Source organism: Pseudophryne corroboree, chromosome 2 (assembly GCF_028390025.1).
Source record: "Pseudophryne corroboree isolate aPseCor3 chromosome 2, aPseCor3.hap2, whole genome shotgun sequence".
In the NCBI taxonomy this organism is placed as follows: domain Eukaryota; kingdom Metazoa; phylum Chordata; class Amphibia; order Anura; family Myobatrachidae; genus Pseudophryne; species Pseudophryne corroboree.
In genome coordinates this window covers 896,425,415-896,433,200 of record NC_086445.1, presented here as the reverse complement: position 1 = coordinate 896,433,200, position 7,786 = coordinate 896,425,415, and the positions used below count along the sequence as shown (strand labels likewise).

The following is a 7,786-nucleotide window of genomic DNA, read 5'->3' as shown; positions in this document are numbered from 1 at the left end:
GATAGTATACTTGACGACACAGAGGTAGGTAGAGCAGTGGCCTACTGTACCGTACTGCTATATATTATATATACTGGTGGTCAGCAAACTGTGCAAAACTGAAATGCAGCACAGGTATGGATGGATAGTATACTTGACGACACAGAGGTAGGTAGAGCAGTGGCCTACTGTACCATACTGCTATATATTATATATACTGGTGGTCAGCAAACTGTGCAAAACTGAAATGCACCACAGGTATGGATGGATAGTATACTTGACGACACAGAGGTAGGTAGAGCAGTGGCCTACTGTACCGTACTGCTATATATTATATATACTGGTGGTCAGCAAACTGTGCAAAACTGAAATGCACCACAGGTATGGATGGATAGTATACTTGACGACACAGAGGTAGGTAGAGCAGTGGCCTACTGTACCGTACTGCTATATATTATATATACTGGTGGTCAGCAAACTGTGCAAAACTGAAATGCACCACAGGTATGGATGGATAGTATACTTGACGACACAGAGGTAGGTAGAGCAGTGGCCTACTGTACCGTACTGCTATATATTATATATACTGGTGGTCAGCAAACTGTGCAAAACTGAAATGCACCACAGGTATGGATGGATAGTAAACTTGACGACACAGAGGTAGGTAGAGCAGTGGCTTACTGTACCATACTGCTATATATTATATATACTGGTGGTCAGCAAACTGTGCAAAACTGAAATGCACCACAGGTATGGATGGATAGTATACTTGACGACACAGAGGTAGGTAGAGCAGTGGCCTACTGTACCGTACTGCTATATATTATATATACTGGTGGTCAGCAAACTGTGTAAAACTGAAATGCACCACAGGTATGGATGAATAGTATACTTGACGACACAGAGGTAGGTAGAGCAGTGGCCTACTGTACCGTACTGCTATATATTATATATACTGGTGGTCAGCAAACTGTGCAAAACTGAAATGCACCACAGGTATGGATGGATAGTATACTTGACGACACAGAGGTAGGTAGAGCAGTGGCCTACTGTACCCTACTGCTATATATTATATATACTGGTGGTCAGCAAACTGTGCAAAACTGAAATGCACCACAGGTATGGATGGATAGTATACTTGACGACACAGAGGTAGGTAGAGCAGTGGCCTACTGTACCGTACTGCTATATATTATATATACTGGTGGTCAGCAAACTGTGCAAAACTGGAATGCACCACAGGTATGGATGGATAGTATACTTGACGACACAGAGGTAGGTAGAGCAGTGGCTTACTGTACCGTACTGCTATATATTATATATACTGGTGGTCAGCAAACTGTGCAAAACTGAAATGCACCACAGGTATGGATGGATAGTATACTTGACGACACAGAGGTAGGTAGAGCAGTGGCCTACTGTACCGTACTGCTATATATTATATATACTGGTGGTCAGCATATTGTACAAAACTGAAATGCACCACAGGTATGGATGGATAGTATACTTGATGACACAGAGGTAGGTAGAGCAGTGGCCTACTGTACCGTACTGCTATATATTATATATACTGATGGTCAGTAAACTGTGCAAAACTGAAATGCACCACAGGTATGGATGGATAGTATACTTGACGACACAGAGGTAGGTAGAGCAGTGGCCTACTGTACCGTACTGCTATATATTATATATACTGGTGGTCAGCATATTGTACAAAACTGAAATGCACCACAGGTATGAATGGATAGTATACAAATAAATTCAGTGTGGAGCCGCACTAGTCTATGCAATCTAAACGTAATATAGAGGTGGCATCAAAAGAAAAAAACCAATATATATGCAGTTGAAAAAAATGGGAATCTGAAACTGCTAATGATTGGCGGTGCTCCCAGGAATTTTGTAGACTAGACTACAATTGAAAAGGAGAGAAAAGACAAAAAACCCTTGTTTGGGAGCACTCGTCTATGATAATTAGTATAATATAAAGTGAGATGAATGATGAAATGAGATAAAACTTAACCTTTAATTGTTTCTTAAGTAAAATAAAAGTAGAATAATTGTAAGACTCGTGTCTGATGTTTGAAGCAAAAACCTCGTTTGACCTTTTTAACAAATGAGGTACAAGGTAATGAAGGAAGGTGAAAATATCAGAAATAATGTGTATTGCATGGATACCATGGATTTCTGATGAAGTAAGGGTACCCAATGGAGTCACTGTACATGCCTTATGATGAAGGTATTAATTGTAACATAATATGGTAGCAAAATAGGTTAAGATAAAGAGAGATGGCAATAAAGAATGAAAGGGGGGGGGCCCACTGCACCTGGTATTCTCAGGAGGTTTCCCTTCCTGATACTGACCAGGCCATACCTGCTTAGCTTCCGAGATCGGACAAGATCGGGCGTATTCAGGGTAGTATGGCCGTGGGCCTATTTGTTGGGGACGTGAGAGAAGAAATCGGAGGAAATCGACTCCTATTGTCTGTACTGAACATAAATCAAAACCATGAATAGTCTGGGAGGGTTATTCCAGAAGCAGGGATGCATGTATCGGATGGGATTTTTCCTTATTAAAGGGCCCACTGCACCTGGTATTCTCAGGAGGTTCACCTTCCTAGTACTGACCAGGCCATGCCTGCTTAGCTTCCGAAATTGGACAGGATCGGGCGTATTCAGGGTAGTATGGCCGTGGGCCACTGTAGAGGAAATATGTGAGATGGGGAAGTATACATACTCTGCTTACTGTACTTCACACTCAACCACGGCTATGGACAGTCTCAAAATGGTATTTCCAGACAGCGGTATGTCCAGATAGTTCTGAGTGTCTGGGATGTTTTTACAGGATGAATCGGTGGTGAAATGTAATAGGTAGAGTTTTTTACAAATAATGAGCTCTCATGGAGATGCTGAATAAAGATGTGTGTACTGTGTATACGTATAGCTATATCCATAAAACAATTATTTTGTAATTGTTGGTCCCCTGAGGGAAAACAGATAAGTGGTCATATGCTGGCAAAAAGATAAAGGCTGACTTACAAATGAAATATATGGCCTTTGTAGTGGGAGTGAACGATACCAATTATCAGAAAGCAGTGTTCAGAGCTGACTCAAAAAATTATCAGGTAACTAATTACACTATAGTCACCAAACTCCTGAAGGGTGGTCAGATAAATGCTCATATGCTGACACAGAGCTCAGAGCTGGCTCATAAATGGTACAATCATATGAGTGAGATTAATTGATACTAGATAATTAAAAATAATAATTGATAATTAATAGAAAATAATAATATGCAAAAAAATGAAAATTGCTACCATAAATAAGGTTGTAAGAAAAGATCAGGATAATGTAACACAAATAATACAAAAATCATAGAGGCATAGGCGGGGAATAAGTGCAAGGTATAACACAATTCTGAGACAGAGGAGAGTATAGTGGTATACAGCGGTCTTATATCCGTTACCACTAACTTTGGGTAAACTGTCAACTCTTTACAAACTAATGGTGAGTATAAACATGGATTTAAACCCTGGTGGTCTAATGAGATTCACCTTAGTATAAGTAACAGCAAAGAGAAAACACACGGCAGCGCAAAAAACAAACAAGTATATAATTAGAGATGAGCGCCTGAAATTTTTCGGGTTTTGTGTTTTGGTTTTGGGTTCGGTTCCGCGGCCGTGTTTTGGGTTCGAACGCGTTTTGGCAAAACCTCACCGAATTTTTTTTGTCGGATTCGGGTGTGTTTTGGATTCGGGTGTTTTTTTCAAAAAACACTGAAAAACAGCTTAAATCATAGAATTTGGGGGTCATTTTGATCCCAAAGTATTATTAACCTCGAAAACCATAATTTACACTCATTTTCAGTCTATTCTGAATACCTCACACCTCACAATATTATTTTTAGTCCTAAAATTTGCACCGAGGTCGCTGTGTGAGTAAGATAAGCGACCCTAGTGGCCGACACAAACACCGGGCCCATCTAGGAGTGGCACTGCAGTGTCACGCAGGATGTCCCTTCCAAAAAACCCTCCCCAAACAGCACATGACGCAAAGAAAAAAAGAGGCGCAATGAGGTAGCTGTGTGAGTAAGATTAGCGACCCTAGTGGCCGACACAAACACCGGGCCCATCTAGGAGTGGCACTGCAGTGTCACGCAGGATGTCCCTTCCAAAAAACCCTCCCCAAACAGCACATGACGCAAAGAAAAAAAGAGGCGCAATGAGGTAGCTGTGTGAGTAAGATTAGCGACCCTAGTGGCCGACACAAACACCGGGCCCATCTAGGAGTGGCACTGCAGTGTCACGCAGGATGTCCCTTCCAAAAAACCCTCCCCAAACAGCACATGACGCAAAGAAAAAAAGAGGCGCAATGAGGTAGCTGACTGTGTGAGTAAGATTAGCGACCCTAGTGGCCGACACAAACACCGGGCCCATTTAGGAGTGGCACTGCAGTGTCACGCAGGATGTCCCTTCCAAAAAACCCTCCCCAATCAGCACATGATGCAAAGAAAAAGGTTAGGTGGTATACAATTATGGACGGACTGCCTGCCGAGTGCAGACACAGAGGTAGCCACAGCCGTGAACTACCGTACTGTACTGTGTCTGCTGCTAATATAGACTGGTTGATAAAGAGATGTCGTAGTAGTATGTATGTATAAAGAAGAAAAAAAAACCACGGTTAGGTGGTATACAATTATGGACGGACTGCCTGCCGAGTGCAGACACAGAGGTAGCCACAGCCGTGAACTACCGTACTGTGTCTGCTGCGACTGGATGATAAATGATATAAAAAATATATATATATCACTACTGCAGCCGGACAGGTATATATTATATATTATATAATGACGGACCTGCTGGACACTGTCTGTCAGCAGAATGAGTTTTATTTTTATAGAATAAAAAAAAAAACAACACACAAGTGAAGTCACACGACGAGTGTTTAACTTTTTCAGGCAATCACAATATAAGTATACTACTAACTATACTGGTGGTCAGTGTGGTCAGGTCACTGGTCAGTCACACTGGCAGTGGCACTCCTGCAGCAAAAGTGTGCACTGTTTAATTTTAATATAATATTATGTACTCCTGGCTCCTGCTATAACCTATAACTGGCACTGCAGTGCTCCCCAGTCTCCCCCACAATTATAAGCTGTGTGAGCTGAGCAGTCAGACAGATATATAATATATATAGATGATGCAGCACACTGGGCTGAGCCTGAGCAGTGCACACAGATATGGTATGTGACTGAGTCACTGTGTGTATCGCTTTTTTCAGGCAGAGAACGGATATATTAAATAAACTGCACTGTCTGGTGGTCACTCACTATATAATATTATGTACTCCTGGCTCCTGCTATAACCTATAACTGGCACTGCAGTGCTCCCCAGTCTCCCCCACAATTATAAGCTGTGTGAGCTGAGCAGTCAGACAGATATATAATATATATAGATGATGCAGCACACTGGGCTGAGCCTGAGCAGTGCACACAGATATGGTATGTGACTGAGTCACTGTGTGTATCGCTTTTTTCAGGCAGAGAACGGATATATTAAATAAACTGCACTGTCTGGTGGTCACTCACTATATAATATTATGTACTCCTGGCTCCTGCTATAACCTATAACTGGCACTGCAGTGCTCCCCAGTCTCCCCCACAATTATAAGCTGTGTGAGCTGAGCAGTCAGACAGATATATAATATATATAGATGATGCAGCACACTGGGCTGAGCCTGAGCAGTGCACACAGATATGGTATGTGACTGAGTCACTGTGTGTATCGCTTTTTTCAGGCAGAGAACGGATATATTAAATAAACTGCACTGTCTGGTGGTCACTCACTAGTAAACTCTCTGCACTCTCTACACTTCTACAGTACTCCTCCTAGTCCTAAGCTCCAGTAAATCTCTCTCTCTTATAATCTAAATGGAGAGGACGCCAGCCACGTCCTCTCACTATCAATCTCAATGCACGTGTGAAAATGGCGGCGACGCGCGGCTCCTTATATAGAATCCGAGTCTCGCGAGAATCCGACAGCGTCATGATGACGTTCGGGCGCGCTCGGGTTAACCGAGCAAGGCGGGAGGATCCGAGTCTGCTCGGACCCGTGAAAAAAACCATGAAGTTCGGGCGGGTTCGGATTCAGAGAAACCGAACCCGCTCATCTCTATATATAATCAGTATTGCAAGGCAAGTGAAGTGGCACTCACTGTGTATTCAATGTCATCTGCTGGGGTGTCACAGTTCCAGGGAGAGGCTTGTGTCCACAAGGTCCCATAATATATTCAATTATAAAGAAGGCACTCACCAGACTAGTATTGAAAATGCAAAAGTTGTTTATCAAATCTCACATCAGCGACTTATTCATGGTTGGTCGACGTTTCGGTCCCAAGCCGGACCTTTTTCCAGACCAGTGTGTACAATCGTCAGAATCACAAACCAAATGACCCTCAGTGTGGAACTACAAATACCCAACCAGAGCCCGCCCATCAATGTAATTACCAATCATGGTCGTTCAAATTAAATCAGATTACATGCTCATTAAACACACACGGATCACATCACTGTACTTTCCTGTACATAACTCTCTCCAAAGGCATCTCACATGCATAGTATATGAATAATATCTTAGCGCTCACCTTCTCCCTGCATATACCAGTGCCGCAGGTGGAACGCACGCCGTCGGTGACCCGCAAGAAACTTCCGCCTTCATTCATCCACAGACTACTACTTCCGGCCTCGCAGTCCAACACTGAATAATCAGTGGAACGCACGTCGCAGATGACCCGCAAGACGCTTCCGCCTCCAGACATAGTGTCATTATGGGAAGTTAAAGCGGATCCCGGAGCGCAGCATAAATGTGCTATAACATAGAAAAACTGACGTCATTGATTAATGTAGAATTAAACCAAGTAACCTGTGAGTGATAACGTGTGTGGTTATGTATTAATAGCACAAACTCTGGAAATTTAGAGTAAGGCAGCTCAGGTGGGTATCAGAAGCTTCACACCGAATAAGTACCGCATAATAGAAACCCGGTGTCCAACATATATAAACATATATAGACATAACAAATAACATAATTAAAACCTATTGATCGGACTGAAACGCTGGATAGCCATGATGGACACCCGTGAATGCAAATTTATTCAATCTGTCAGAGATCCTCATCTATTTGACCATATTTTGGTTATTTTAATTGTCTATGTCTATGTGTGGACTGAATCGCTGGATGTAATAGTGTTCATACTCTCACCTGGTTTAGAATGTCTCAGAGTGGAGGCATATTAGATGAGAATTCATTAAGTGAGGCAGAAAATGCTTTTGTTAGCTACACTGATGACGATATTGAAAAAGTCCTATTTAATCAGACAGACTTTGAACAGTTACCAGCTCGGACACCTTTAGATCTTTTCCACAAACTTAACAAACTGAAAAAGAGGGAAATTGATTTAACCCTGCACGGGCAGTTTCTTTCCGAATATTATCGGAAGAAAAGAATCCCTAGGGGATTTAGAATTGTTAATACTCCTACCATTGGTAGAAAAAAATCCATCTTTTTGTGTGAAGTGGTGTGGAATATTAAACAAATGTTCATCTGATTTACTTGTACTTGTGGTAGAGGAAGTGGGGACAGAACTTAAAAAAGTGAAGAGTGACATCGAAATATTTGAACGGGAATACACCTCTAGTTTGAAGGCTGACAAGTCAGAAAATTGGTTAGAGAAAATTAAGTCACAAATTGACAAATACCGAACTGACTTGTTAGCATTCAAGAGAAAGAAATGGGAAACTGTTGAATCTGAT

At 42.0% G+C, this 7,786-nt stretch overlaps 2 pseudogenes; both read right to left on the bottom strand.

Annotated features, from left to right (window-relative positions):
- Nucleotides 1-2,291: 2,291 nt before the first annotated feature.
- Nucleotides 2,292-2,409, bottom strand: LOC135051492 (5S ribosomal RNA; annotated as a pseudogene).
- Nucleotides 2,410-2,555: 146 nt separating this feature from the next.
- On the bottom strand, nt 2,556-2,673 carry LOC135052056 (5S ribosomal RNA; annotated as a pseudogene).
- Nucleotides 2,674-7,786: the final 5,113 nt, after the last annotated feature.